Raw genomic sequence first — 15,697 nt, forward strand, 5'->3', positions numbered from 1 at the left:
ATATGGCCTTTATTATGTTGAGGTAGCTTCCCTCTATGCCTACTTTCTGGAGCGTTTTTATCATAAATGTGTGTTGAATTTTGTCAAAAGCTTTTTCTGCGTCTATTGAGATGATCATATGGTTTTTCTCCTTCAATTTGTTAATATGGTGTGTCACATTGATTGATTTGCATATATTGAAGAATCCTTGCATTCCTGGGATAGACCGCACTTAATCATGGTTTATGATCCTTTTAATGTGCTGCTGAATTCTATTTGCTGGTATTTTGTTGTAGATTTTCACATCTCTGTTCATCAGTGATATTGGCCTGTAGTTTTCTTTTTTTGTGACATCTGTGTCTCATTTTGGTATCAGGGTGATGGTGGCCTCATAGAATGATACTGGGAGTGTTCCTCCCTCTGCTATATTTTGGAAGAGTTTGAGAAGGATACGTGTTAGCTCTTCTCTAAATGTTTGATAGAATTAGTCTGTGAAGTCATCTGGTCCTGGGGTTTTGTCTGTTGGAAGATTTTTAATCACAGTTTCAATTTCAGTGCTTGTGATTTGTCTGCTTATATTTTCTGTCTCTTCCTTGTTCAGTCTCAGAAGACTGTGCTTTTCTAAGAATTTGTCCTTTTCTTCCAGGTTGTCCACTTCATTGGCATATAGTTGCTTGTAGTAATCTCTCATGATCCTTTGTATTTCTGCAGTGTCAGTTGTTACTTCTCCTTTTTCATTTCTAATTCTGTTGATTTGAGCCTTCTCCTTTTATTCTTGATGAGTCTGGCTAATGGGTTATCAATTTTGTTTATCTTCTCAAAGAACCAGCTTTTAGTTTTATTGATTTTTGCTACTGTTTCCTTTATTTCTTTTTCATTTATTTCTGGTCTGATCTTTATGATTTCTTTCCTTCTGCTAACTTTGGTGTTTTTTTGTTCTTCTTTCTCTAATTGCTTTATATGTAAGGTTAGGTTGTTTATTTGAGATTTTTCTTGTTTCTTGAGGTAGGATTGTATTGCTATAAACTTCCCTCTTAGAACTGCTTTTGCTGCCTCCCATAGGTTTTGGGTCATCGTGTATTCATTGTCATTTGTTTCTAGGTATTTTTTGATTTCCTCTTTGATTTCTTCAGTGATCTCTTGGTTATTTATTAGCGTATTGTTCAGCCATGTGTTTGTATTTTTTACAGTTTTTTTCCTGTAATTGGTACCTAGTCTCATAGCACTGTGGTCAGAAAAGATACTTGATACAACATTAATTTTCTTAAATTTACCAAGCCTTGATTTGTGACCCAAGATATGATATATCCTGGCGAATGTTCCTTGTACACTTGAGAAGAAAGTATATTATGCTGTTTTTGGTTGTAATGTCCTATAAATATCAATTAAGTCAATCTTGTTTAATGTGTCATTTAAAGCTTGTGTTTCCTTATTTATTTTCATTTTGGATGATCTGTCCATTGGTGAAAGTGGGGTGTTTAAGTCCCCACTTAAACTATTATTTAACACAATACTATTATTGTGTTACTGTTGATTTCCCCTTTTATGGCTGTTAGCATTTGCCTGTGTATTGAGGTGCTCCTATGTTGGGTGCATAAATTTTTACAATTGTTATATCTTCTTCTTGGATTGATCCCTTGATCATTGTGTAGTGTCCTTCTTTGTCTCTTGTAATAGTCTTTATTTTAAAGTCTATTTTGTCTGATATGAGAATTGCATCTCCAGCTTTCTTCTGATTTCCATTTGCATGGAATATCTTTTTACACCCCCTCACTTTCAGTCTGTATGTGTCCCTAGGTCTGAAGTGGGTCTCTTGTAGACAGCATATATAGGGGTCTTCTTTTTGTATCCATTCAGCCAGTCTGTGTCTTTTGGTTGGAGCATTCAATCGATTTACATTTAAGGTAATTATCGATATGTATGTTCCTAGTACCATTTTCTGAATTGTTTTGGGTTTGTTTTTGTAGGTCTTTTTCCTTCTCTTGTGTTTCTTGTCTAGAGAAGTTCCTTTAGCATTTGTTGTAGAGCTGGTTTGGTGGTGCTGAATTCTCTTAACTTTTGCTTGTTTGAAAAGTTTTTAATTTCTCCATCAAATCTGAATGAGACCCTTGCTGGATAATCTTGGTTGTAGGCCTTTCCCTTTCATCAGTTTAAATATGTCCTGCCACTCCCTTATGGCTTGCAGAGTGTCTGCTGAAAGAGCAGCTGTTGACCTTATGGGGATTCCCTTGTATGTTATTTGTTGTTTTTCCCTTGCTGCTGTTAATATTTTTTCTTTGTATTTAATTTTTGATAGTTTGATTAATATGTGGCTTTGTGTGTTTCTCCTTGTATTTATCCTTATGGGACTCTGTGCTTCCTGGACTTGATTGACTATTTCCTTTCCCATATTAGGGAAGTTTTCAACTATAATCTCTTCAAATATTTTCTCAGTCCATTTCTTTTTCTCTTCTTCTTCTGGGACCCCTGTAATTCAAATGTTGGTGCCTTTAATGTTATTGAGAGGTCTCTGAGACTGTCCTCAATTCTTTTCATTCTTTTTTCTTTATTGTGCTCTGCAGTAGTTATTTCCACTATTTTATCTTCCCGGTCACTTATCCGTTCTTCTACCTCAGATATTCTGCTATTGATTTCTTCTAGAGAATTTTTAATTTCATTTATTGTGTTGTTCATCATTGTTTGTTTCCTCTTTAATTCTTCTAGGTCCTTGTTAAATGTTTCTTGTATTTTCTCCATTCTATTATCAAGATTTTGGATCATCTTTTCTATCATTACTCTGAATTGTTTTTTAGGTAGACTGCCTATTTCCTCTTCATTTGTTTGGTCTGGTGGGTTTTTACCTTGCTCCTTCATCTGCTGGGTATTTCTCTGTCTTCTCATTTTGCTTAACTTACTGTGTTTGGGGTCTCCTTTTCACAGGCTGCAGGTTTGTAGTTCCTATTGGTTTTGGTGTCTGCCCCCAGTGGGTAAGGTTGGTTAAGTGAGTTGTGTAAACTTCCTGGTAGAGGGGACTGGTGCCTGTGTTCTGGTGGATGAGGCTGGATATTGTCTTTCTGGTGGGCAGGACCGAGTCGGGTGGTGTGTTTTGAGGTGTCTGTGGCCTTATTATGATTTTAAGCAGCCTCTCTGCTAATGTGTGGTGTTGTGTTCCTGTCATGCTAGTTGTTTGGCATAAGGTGTCCAGCACTGGAGCTTGCTGGTCGTTGAGTGGAGCTGGGTCTTAGCATTGAGGCAGAGATCTCTGAGAGAGGTCTCGCTGATTGATAGTACGTGGGGCCAGGAGGTCTCTGGTGGTCCTGAACTTGGCTCTCCCACCTGTGAGGCTCAGGCCTGATACCCAGCTGGAGCACCAGGACCCTGTCAGCCACACGGCTCAGAACAAAATGGACAAAAAAGAAGAAGGAAAAATAAAGTAAAATAAAATAATTAAAATAAAAAATTAAAAAATATTATTAAAATAAAAAATAAAAAAGTAATAAAAAAAAGAGAGAAACCAAACCAATAAACAAATCCACCAATGATAACAGGCGCTAAAAACTAAACTAAGATAAACATATAAGTCAGAAACTAGTCAGTTGCATACAGCAAACCCCAAGTCTACAGTTGCTCCCAAAATCCACCACCTCAGTTTTGGGGTGATTCGTTGTCTATTCAGGTATTCCACAGATGCAGGGTACATCAAGTTGATTGTGGACCTTTAATATACTGCTCCTGAGGCTGCTGGGAGAGATTTCCCTTTCTCTTCTTTGTTCGCACAGCTCCCAGGGCTCAGCTTTGGATTTGGCTCCACCTCTGCGTGTAGGTCGCCGGAGGGCGTCTGTTCTTCGCTCGGACAGGACGGGGTTAAAGGAGCAGCTGATTGGGGAGCTCTGGTTCACTCAGGCTGGGGGGGAGGGTGGGGTATGGAATGTGGGGCATGGAATGTGGGGCGAGCTTGCAGCGGCAGAGGCCAGCGTGACGTTGCACCAGCCTGAGGCGCACCGTGTATTCTCCCGGGGAAGTTGTTCCTGGATCCCGGGACCCTGGCAGTGGCGGGCTGCACAGGCTTCCGGGAGGGGAGGTGTGGATAGTGACCTGTGCTCGCACACAGGCTTCTTGGTGGCTGCTTAGCAGCCTTAGCGTCTCATGCCCGTCTCTGGGGTCCGCGCTGATAGCCGCGGCTTGCGCCTGTCTCTGAAGCTCGTATAGGCGGTGCTCTGAATCTCCTCGTGCACCCCGAAACCATGGCCTCCTGCCTCTTCAGCAGTTCCACACTTTCTCCCAGACTCCCTCCCGGCTAGCTGTGGCGCAGTAGCCCCCTTCAGGCTGTGTTCACGCCGCCAACCCCAGTCCTCTCCCTGGAGTCCGACTGAAGCACGAGCCTCAGCTTCCAGCCCCGCCCGCCCCGGCCGGTGAGCAGACAAGCCTCTCGGGCTGGTGAGTGCTGGTCGGCACCCGTCCTCTGTGCAGGAATCTCTCCGCTTTGCCCTCTGAACCCCTGTTGCTGCGCTCTCCTCCATGGCTCTGAAGCTTCCCCCCTGCCACCCCCATCTCCGCCAGTGAAGGTGCTTCCTAGTGTGTGGAAACCTTTCCTTCTTCACGGCTCCCTCCCAGAGGTGCAGGTCCTGTCCCTATTCTTTTGTCTCTGTTTGTTCTTTTTTCTTTTGCCCTACCCAGGTACCTGGGGATTTTCTTGCCTTTTGGGAAGTCTGAGGTCTTCTGCCAGCATTCAGTAGGTGTTCTGTAGGAGTTGTTCCACATGTAGGTGTATTTTTGATGTATCTCTGGGGAGGAAGGTGATCTCCATGTCTTACTCCTCTGCCACTTTGAAGGTCCTCCAGCTACTGTAACTTTTTTAAAGTATTTTTTAATTGTGAACAAACTAAGTCCAGATGTTTGGAAGAAAGTTAACTAAGTTATAATGTCGACTAAGTGAAATAAGATGTACCCATTAAAAATGATAATTATAAAAACACATGACATAATGTTAAGTGAAATCAATATTGTAGTTTTAGAAAGAAGAGAAAAAAGACAATGCTAGTCAGTGTGAAATGTAGGATTATAGTGATTTTTAGTTTTTTCCTGTTTTCCTTAAGTCCACTAAAGTTCTTACAAATGTGGTTTTAAAATAAAATTGAGGTCAGGTACCCAACTACAAGTATCACCAGGAAATAAGTTTACAAAGCCACCTTGATCCCTAAAATAGTAAGAAGTCTGTAATTTTTAAAAATTGCAGTATATTTTGTTTACAATATTGTGTACAGCATAGTGATTCAGGTGTACACGTGTACAGCATAGTGATTCATTTTTCTTTGCAGATTATATTCCATTATAGGTTATTACAAGATGTTAGATATAATTCTCTGTGCTACACAGTAAATCCTTGTTGCCTATTGTCTATTTTATAGTAGTTTGTATCTGTAAATCCCATACTCCTAATTTGTCTCTTCCTCCCCTCACTCTCCCCTTTGGTAACCATAAGTTTGTTTTCTATGACTGTAAATTTCTGTTTTGTATATAGATTAATTTGTATTATTTTTAGATTTCACATACAAGTGATATCATGTAGTATTTGTCTTTCTATATGACTTATTTCACTAAGCCTAATATTCTCTAGGTCCATCCACCTTGCTGCAAATGGCATATTTCTTTTTTATGGCTGAGTAATACTCCATTTTATATACATACAAACACACATACACCACATCTTCTTAAGCCAGTCGTCTGTTTATGGGCACTTGGGTTGCTTCCATGTTTTGACTATTGTAAATAGTGCTGCTGTAATTTTTTAAGAGGACAACTTTCTGGATGCTGAGACCAGGGAAAATTTCTTTACCCCTTTGATTCTCAGATTTCTCATCTGTAAAATAATCTGTGGATGTTGGGAAGATTAAATATGATGATGCATGTAATGCAATGACCATGGTACCTGGAAGTCAGCAATCACACAAAGATCTTAATGAGTTGGTATATTTAGAAGTATTGATGTAATTAATTAAAATATAAAAACATTACTTCAAGGGATAGAAATTCAAAGTGAAAGTTCTGCAAGGTAAATACCAATTTATCGTTATCATGAAAGTCATTTATTTTTGAATAAGAAAATAAGAAATAAGAGGAAACTTTTTCTCAGTGTAAAAAATCCAGATCATGGATAGATACAAAATCTAGATTTTGTATAATAAAAAGATTTCCTACAATAAAAAGAATTCATGGGAACAGTGGGGACACCTGCTTGAAAGGTTAATGCTAGACAAGTACAAATAAGTGATGGCCAGGGGGTCAAGAGCTCAAAGTCTTAGCCAGTTTGCCTGGGTTCAAGTCCCAACTTTGCTGCATGAACTTGGACACCCTACCTAACTGCAGTTTCACCATCTATAGAGCAGGATTAATAACAGCACCTACTTGATACTGTTATGGTAGGCATTAAATGAGTCAATACGTGCAAAGATCCGACAGCAGCACTTGGTACATTAATGAGTGCCATGTAATTTACTTAGAAAATGTGATTATGAAGTTTTAAGCCTTATTATAAGTTTGTTTCCATAATTTTAGCCATTCATCCAGTTTTGATTGGATAAGAAACCACTTACGGTATTAATAAAATAAAATATCATTCTTGGAAAATGTAAGCCTTAATGCTTTTAGATGGTGAAAATCTTCAGATGTGTGTTCTCGAGGTGTAAATACTTATTGAATGAGTATAAGCAAGTCATTCCATAGAGCAGTTTAACACATAGTGACCATATTACACTACCCCCAATTTTATGTCTCTTATAAAGAAATACCACTTCATTCTCAGAAGTGAAGCCATAAGACCTCTGGATGAAAATTAAAACAGTTCACTCAGTTGCTAGGATATTAACTGGAATGGAGGAGTATTGACTGTCAAATGATACTATCAGAAGACTCACCAGCACTCTGCTTATCTCAGATTTAAAAATCAGCAAGCATTCAGGTGCAGACTTAGTACAAATGCATTCATTTGTGATTACAGGTTTTATGAAAGTATTTTCCTGAGGATTTCTATAAATAATTTCTCTTGGTGTAAGTCAACTCCATTTAGATAAGTTTGTATATATAAATATGTAAAGAAAATATGTCTCAAATAGCTCAGTCAGACCCATACCTTTGCTATTATGATGAAACATATTTCATATGTAATAATTTAGTCATCACTGTCACATGGTATTATTGACCAGCCATTGAGCCCATGGCATGAAGGTTTTCACCACATCAGCACAAGATCATTATTTGCTCCCAACTTGCTCTTATTTCCCTCTTTTATCAGATGACCCCACCATGTATTAAGTTACCCTGTTTGATAACACAGGGTCCATCTTCTCCTCATCTTCCTTACACAGTACCCACCTCCCATCCAGTCAGTTACCACACTCTCAGAAGTCTCTCCCCTAAATCTTTTGCTATCCTATTAAAGAACTTGTCGTCTTCATCTGTACCATTATAGCACTTTCCTACCTGTTTCTTCCTCTAGTGTCTAATAAATTACTTTAGAAGATGACCTTAAAGCAACTCTTCTAAAATGCAAATTTAATTACAGTGCCAGACACTTCCCATATTGCTCTGCACATATTCATTCTGAAGGATGTTAAAGATGTTACATTTGGGAAATTCTGGGTTAAATCATGTTGAAACATGATTCTTCATCGTAAGACTTAACAGGGCTTTGGGGATTTATACATTATGATATCCAAAGGGTGTTTTAAAAATTTTTTTAATTTTAATTTAATTCAAAAAAAATTTTTGGCCTTGCGGCATGTGGGATCTTAATTCCCTGACCAGGTATCAAACCCACGCCTCCTGCAGTGGAAGTGCAGAGTCTTAACCACTGGACCACCAGGGAAGTCCCCAAAATGGTGTTTTAATGTGTAATTTTTCCTAAACTGTACTGACCAAAAACTTTTTGGAGGGGGGCTGGGGTATAGTACAGAGAGGGCTGATGTCCTTCGGAATGGACTTTGTGAAATACCATTTTATTTGCCTCTCCAAATCCGCATTAACCTGTAAGATAAAGCACAAATTCCTTAACATAACTTATAAGAACTTCTACGGTCAGCCTCCTGGTATCACCTTAGCTCCATTTACTGCTCTTGCACACACACTTTTTGTTCTGATCCTGTCAAATTATATTTAGACCCAGTGTCCTGTGTATTGTTATGCCTTACATGCACTGCTCTCTCTCTACCTGAAATATTTTCTCTTACCTTGTCTGCTGGATGCACTCCTCTTTATCCTTCAAGATGAGGGATGGGGTACAAATGACACCTACTCTGTATGTGTTCCTGGACCGACCCAAGCAGTCAGTCTCTTTCTCCTCCATACTTGCTGGTACTTATCTCTCTTGTAGTTCTAATCAAATTTTATTAAAAATAAAATATTTGTATATAGTCCCCCTTCTGTACCAGACTAGGGGTTCCTTAATGGTCAGTATTCTTTGATCCTGTGTCCTGGCATCTGGTCCATGATTGATGCTGAGTAAGAAAAGGAATGGTGCTTCTGTAGAGGTAAATGGACACCCTATTGTCAGAGGAGAGACATACAGTGTAATCAAGTTAAGATTTTAATGAAATCACAGAGGCAAGACTGTGTTTGCTGATTAATACATGGCAACTTCAGACATGAAAACATTTTCAGCAGAAACAGCATCTGAATACCAGTGCCTTCGTCTACTAACAACGATGTCCTCAAATCAAATGGTAAGCATTTGTAACATTGAAGGTTACTTCCTACTTTTTTTCTGCTTTCCTGATCACCATATCTCTGAATAAAAGAGAAAAGAACAGAATGGCCTTCAGAGAGGCTGGAATCATTATTGAATATGTCACATCTCAGATCTTGGAAAGAGATCAAAGGAGAAACAATAAATAGGGTTTCCCCCCTTTTGATTTAACCACTCACTCTTGCTTAGCTATATAGATCATTCATTTTTGAAATCAATAATTGTGGCAACAGCTCTCTGTAAGAAGCAAATAGCAGAGTTGGCTTTATCTCAGGACAAAGTATATTCAGAGAGTAAATTTACTCAGAATAATAACATTAGAGTTTTTACAATTAAAAGGGGCAAATAGAACCCATATTATTACACGGAAGAAAATGATGCTGGAACAGGGTAAAAGACTTGCCCAGGGTCACAAGAACCAAAAATTTACTTTTTCTAAGTTGCAAAGGTATGTTTTTAGTCATGTTTAAAAATACAACTCACATAAGACTAGAGAAATAAAGCAAAGTAGACTTTAAGATCAGCAGGCAAAATCATATTGTCAAGCTTTTGTCTCTTTACCTTTCATTTGTGTAGAGCATACGTCTTTTAAGTAATTTTTACACTAACTGATGTTTTACAGAGATACATGGAGAGGGTATCAAGGAATGATTTAGGAAGAGACGGGTGGTGTTTGTAAATTGGGGCAGGGTGGGCAAATGCTTGGCCAGCCATTGGGGGTGATGGTGGATCACCATCTTGTAAAAGTTTTGCAAGATGAATCTAAAGCAGTCTTCTTAAATTTTCATTCGTTTTCGTTTCCTAGTACAGAAGACCACATATTATTGACTCACCACTTAGCATTTTCTTTAAAGTGAGCGTTTAAAATTTTGTTAAAAAACAACAGAAAACTTTGCCATTTATGGAAGCAGGTTAACTGAGAGATGAGGCAATGGGAAGACAGACGTGAACAGAGATGGTCACAGTAGTAGCTTCTGGTCGTGTTTGCTTAGAGCAGGCCCAGAGATGGATTGGTGGTAGCTGTAAGGACTTTGACGTAATCCTTTTGTGGACTCAGTTGGGCTGGCTAAAGGAAGGGCACAACTCCAGGGCTACCGAAATCAGCCACCAGGGTGTGCCTTTGCCGGGATGAGGGCTATCTATGAAGGAGGGAGGGGCTTTCTTTTGATACTTGGGAAGCTTCAGCCAACCTTATCTGAAGGACAGGTAGGAGGGATAGTTTATCTTTTCTCCTTGCCCTTACCTCCTCTGCACTTTAGAGGCTGCATGAGATTTGATCTTACCATTGTTAGATCAAATCCAGCAACAGTAAAAATTAAAACCAGATCAGCAAAATAGTATTTGTTAATAATTTATTGTGCACATAAGAAGAGTTCATGAACTGGGAGCTTTCAAACCCCAACCTGATGTGAAGCTTACAGAATGGCTTGTAAAGTGAAAATGAGGAAGTTGGTTAACCTTTATAAAGATTGGTTATTACAGTGGGAATTTCTAGAAGGAAGGAGATTGGTTAAAAGTGTTTATCTTATACTTTAAGGAAGACGACGTTAATTTCTTTTATGATTGCCAGAAACATTTACCAGTGTTTACCTAAATTAAATTTTGCTTATGATTTAGTTTTGCTTACATGGCTTAAATGGTTTGTCTGCTCAGGGGATTTTCAAGTTGAGTCTCCACTTTATATTTTACTTTATTTATTTATTTATTTATTTATTTTACATCTTTATTGGAGTATAATTGCTTTACAATGGTGTTAGCTTCCGCTCCACAACAAAGTGAATCAGTCACATATATACATATGTTCTCATGTCTCCTCCCTCTTGCGCCTCCCTCCCTCCCACCCTCCCTATCCCACCGTGTATTTTACTTAAGCACCATCCACACATAAAGCTTTACAAACTATCTAAGGGTATACAAGGCCAGAATGCTAAAGTGCTTTTGCGTTCAACCTCTTAAAAATACTGTTTTGATAGATCATAAGACTTTGGGTAAAACCAAAGCAGCTTCTAGGAGGATAAATTTGGTGGCTGCTGTTTCATTTTAATATGTGTGAAAAGTAATTGAAACTTTAACCTAAAGGAGGATGTCTCAATCTTGGCACTATTGACATTTTGGACCATATAATGCATTGTTGTAGGCGGCTGTTCTGTGCATTGCGTAATGTTTAGCAACATTTCTGTCCTCTACCAACTAGATGACAGTAACACAACCCCTGGCCCGCCCAGTTGTGACAACTAAAAATATCTCCAGATATTGGCAGATGCCCCCTGGAGGCCAAAATTGCCCCAGGTTGAAAATTACTGACCTAAAGCAAAATGTATTGTTTCCTGCTTACTATGAAGTGAAAACTTGCCTTTGAGTCAGGAAACGTTCAATTAGTGCTGAAATCTCTTTTTCTTTATCCATCACACATGTGTTGAACATCTTACAATTAATCAGATCCTGGGGATACAAAAATAAATAAGAAATTGCCCTTCTGGACTTACATTGTGGTAAGGAAGACAGGTATATGAAATAAATCATTACTGTATAGAGTTCGAGTGTAATTTTGTAGAGGTAAGTCCGTGGTGCCACGCAAGCTCCAAGAATGCAGAACCAAGTTCGGAGTGAAGAATTCAGGGAACTTCTGTGATGAAAGGCATCTCTGGATTATTTCAGAGCTGTTTCTCCTGTGTTAGATACATTCCCTGGGAGGTGAGGCCCCTCTTAGCCCCATAGATGCAGGAAAGTCATTGATTTTAGTTATAAGAACCTGCTCCCAATAAAATTGCACAATTTTATGCTGGAAGAAGTTGGTCCTGGTGTGCGACTTTCACAGCACTGTTCTGTGTTGATGTGGCGAGTCATCGTGACAGAGGTGGTCGATATCACAGACTTTCATCATTTTGAGAAATGTGAAATAAGCAAAGTCAACATCAGGCAGTGTCATCACTTTAAAGACAATGAACTGAACTCAGAATGTCACATAAATTCCCAAGAAAAACCATTGTTACCCTAAAATACTGTGTTTCCCTTGTTTAGAGAGCTGAGCAGTAGAGTTAATGAAAAATCATGTGTTCTACCTCCATTGACTATAATTAGAATATGTGAAAGAATAATGTTTTTCTTTTAAGTTAGAAAAGCTAACAGAATAAAGAAACTCAAAATAAAATTAGCTTGTATCTGAGTTTTCCTTTGCGGAGGCGAACGTTCTAATTTTAAAAATTAAATTTCTATGTTACAATGAATTAGTATTATATGTAAAATTTTATTTAGTTAAGTATTTATTGTATAGCTACCAGGTATAAAGGACAGTATTGTGGGACTGTAAACAATGAAGAAGACAGTGTTTACTCTCAAGCACTTACCATCTTGTAGGGAAGATGAGCACTAAATAACCAAGCTAAGTCATCAGAAGGTAAGATTAGTGCTGTAATAGGGGAGTTCAGATGAGAAAGTGAAGAATTATAACTGGTGAATGAAGAAAAACGAGCATCAACCCTTTGCCTTTCTGATTTCCTGAGCACAATAATATATATCAGGAATATTTGCAGGTCAAAAGTGTCATCCTTGGGCTTCCCTGGTGGCGCAGTGGTTGAGAGTCCACCTGCCGATGCAGGGGACACGGGTTCGTGCCCCGGTCCGGGAGGATCCCACGTGCCGTGGAGTGGCTGGGCCTGTGAGCCATGGCCAATGAGCCTGCGCGTCCGGAGGCTGTGCTCTGCAACAGGAGAGGCCACAACAGTGAGAGGCCTGCGTACCGCCAAAAAAAAAAAAAAAAAGTGTCATCCTCTAGTATTAATAAAGCTGGTAGAAAGCTGTGATATGGTTTTAGTAGATTGTTCTCAAATTCAGTTTTCTCTTCAAACAAAACAGTAACAGGAAACTTCCTCTAAAAATGCAAGAATACCCTCTCTTGCCTTCCATTCTTCCTTCCAGTTATTCTGCCTTTTTCCCTATCTTAGGACCATTTAATATACACCTTCAGTTCTGTCCCTCTGCTCTTGGCTCCCGCACGGCACTCTGCTGGCTCCTTCTCATGTTTTACATCACAGCTTAAATGTCACTGCCTAGAAAAGGTCCTTATTTACATTTATTCACTTCCTCCATTACACTTCAAAGCATTACGTGAAAGTAGGATCCTTGTCTATTTTGTTCACTAATATATCCTTGAACAAGGCACAAGAAATAGTGTATACTTTGAATGCGTAGACAAATACATCTCTTCAAGTGTTTATCCCTACACTAGATTACATATAAGCTTCTTAAGGGCAGGATAAATGTCTGTTTTGGTCACCGTCGTATAACCATTACCTAGATCAGTGCCCAGTTCAACGAAGATTTTAAAGAAATATTTTTTTAAAGATGGAAATGAATTACTCAAGGTCTAGTTCAGGTAAAAAGCAAAAAAGGAAAACAAGGGCAATAATAATAATAAAAACATATGATCCTACCAATAGCTTGCCAATAGGTATGGGAAGGAAAAGTAAACATTTGATTAGTCAATTTTAAAAAAGTATAGCTTCAAGGTTAAATACATGTAATCATCTTCTCAATTTGAATTTATTATGGTAAAATTCCTTAAACATCATTTATTAAACCAGATGTAATAATTTTAAACATACTCCCTCTCCACCATAGAATTGCGGCTGATAATCCATTATTAATATTCCTTATGAATCTGTCATTACTCTAAGTTAAATAATCAGTGTTGTTAATGGAGTTTACTCTGTTAATGGCAGTGGGGAGTTACCAAGCCTTAAACTATGGACCACGTGAAAGACCGATATTCACATTGTATAGTTTTATCAGTCTAAAATGATTCTCAATATTGGCCACCAGATGGCAGTGTATGGGAAAACTTTCCCACTTCAAAAAGAATTCTTTCTTCAGCCACTTGATGGCATCTCTTCATTGTTTTCAAGAACTCTTGACCCACTCATCTTGATTCCTTTTGTGTTCCCTGTCTGCACTGCTTTCCTCCTGCAGTTCTTCCCTATCACATGGACTCCCACGTGCAATGCTAGTCATGCATATATCCCTAAAGAGAAGGTCTTTAGGACATTCCTTTGAATGATATTCATTGTGAAAAATTTCCACTCTAATTGTTTAAAATGTACTTTAAAGAAGAATTTTTTTCTTGTATATTAAAGGCAACAGAAAGCTGCATAGGATTCTTTAAACATTATGAGAAAATTATATATATATATATACATATATACACACACATGAATATTTATAATGGAAAAAATGTGTGTGAGCAAATGATGTTTTTGTTGAAAGACTTTAGAATTAGCTTGTACAGTAGCATCACGTTTTTGAACTATAATATTATGATTCCATATAGGGGCTTTAAGCTCTGCCCTTCATAGGAAAATATAGACTGTTTACACCTCTTTGGCCTATTAAAAATTCCTGATTAAAAAAAAAATTAGGGTAAAATGTAGAACTACATCAGCATTCCAGTGTAATTTAGACTTTGATTTTATAGTGTTTGCAGGCAAATTAACCTTTTAAAGTATGTATATGTGTGTGTGTGTGTGTGTGTGTGTGTGTATGTGTGTGTGTGTGTGTGTGTATGTATTTTTAAGGGCTGGTAATTTTTCCTCTCAGGATATTTTCTCGTTAACATATTTGACTTGTCAACCAAAATTCTCATAAGGCCATTATATAAAGTGAAGCTTTGGGGTATCATACTTTCAGGGGTCACTCTTTCAAGCATTTTAAAGGTACTCCACAGGATAGGAGAGGAGGGCATTTGCCCCACCCACTCGAGCTAAGGAAGCCTGCTGGGCTCCCAGGTCTGAGACCAGGGGTGGGGGGCACGCCTGGGCCCCTTCTGTTCCTTGAGCCTAAGCCCCACCCTCCACAGCCCCCAGGGCTTTTTCCAGCCCTGTGGGTCCTGAGCATTGGCCCCACCCACTGTCCAAGCCTCGGCCTTGCTTAGGCCCCGCTCTCCACAGCCAAGGCCTTTTTATCCCCCCCCCATTTTTTTTCTTCTCCCTCCTCCTCTTTTTTACTATGGTGGTACTGTTGTACCTTCCAGTTGTTGATTCATCTATATTTTTATTTTTAAATTCTTTCTAACATATCTGTTAGTTTCCTAGTCTAATTTTATTTTTTCTTTGTTATTGTCTCTCTCTCTTTTTTTTTTGTTGCGGTACGCAGGCCTCTCACCGTTGTGGCCTCTCCCGCTGTGGAGCACAGGCTCCAGACGTACAGGCTCAGTGGCCATGGCTCACAGGCCCAGCCGCTCCGCGGCATGTGGGATCCTCCCAGACCAGGGCACGAACCCGCGTCCCCTGCATTGGCAGGCGGACTCTCAACCACTGCACCACCAGGGAAGCCCTCTCTTTTTTTTTTTTTTTGCTACCCCACACGGCTTGTGGGATCTTGGTTCTTGAGCCAGGGCTCAGGCCGAAGCTCCTGCAGTGGGAGCTCTGAGTCCAAACCACTGGACTAACAGAGAACCTCATACCCCAGGGAATATCCATCGGAGTGAGGTCTCATGGAGTTCCTCATCTCAGCACGAAGACCCAGCTCTACCCAACAGCCTACAAACTCCAGTGTTGAAAGCCTCAGGCCAAACAGCCAGTAAGACAGGAACACAATCCCACTCATTAAAAAAAAAAAAAAATGAGTTGGCAAAAAAAGATGTCACAGATGAAGGAGCATCTGAATGCCTACCTTGTAGGCAAGGTAAAAGCCTACAAGACCAAATAAATGAAGAAAAAATAGGCAATCTACCTGAAAAAGAATTCAGAGTAATGATAGTAAAGATGATCCAGAATCTCAGAAATAGAATGGAGGCATGGATTGAGAAAATACAAGAAATGTTTAACAAAGATCTAGAAGAGAACTAAAGAACAAACAGAGATGAATAACATGATAACTGAAGTGAAAAATGCACTGGAAAGAATCAATAACAATAACTGAGGCAGAAGAATGAATAAGTGATCTGGAAGACAAGATGGTGGAAATAACTGTCAAGGAGCAGAATAAAGAAAAAGAATGAAAAGA

This window comes from Aethalodelphis obliquidens, unplaced genomic scaffold (genome assembly GCF_003676395.1).
Source record: "Aethalodelphis obliquidens isolate GAN/ISIS:26980383/991018 unplaced genomic scaffold, ASM367639v1 scaffold7, whole genome shotgun sequence".
Classification (NCBI taxonomy): Eukaryota; Metazoa; Chordata; class Mammalia; order Artiodactyla; family Delphinidae; genus Aethalodelphis; species Aethalodelphis obliquidens.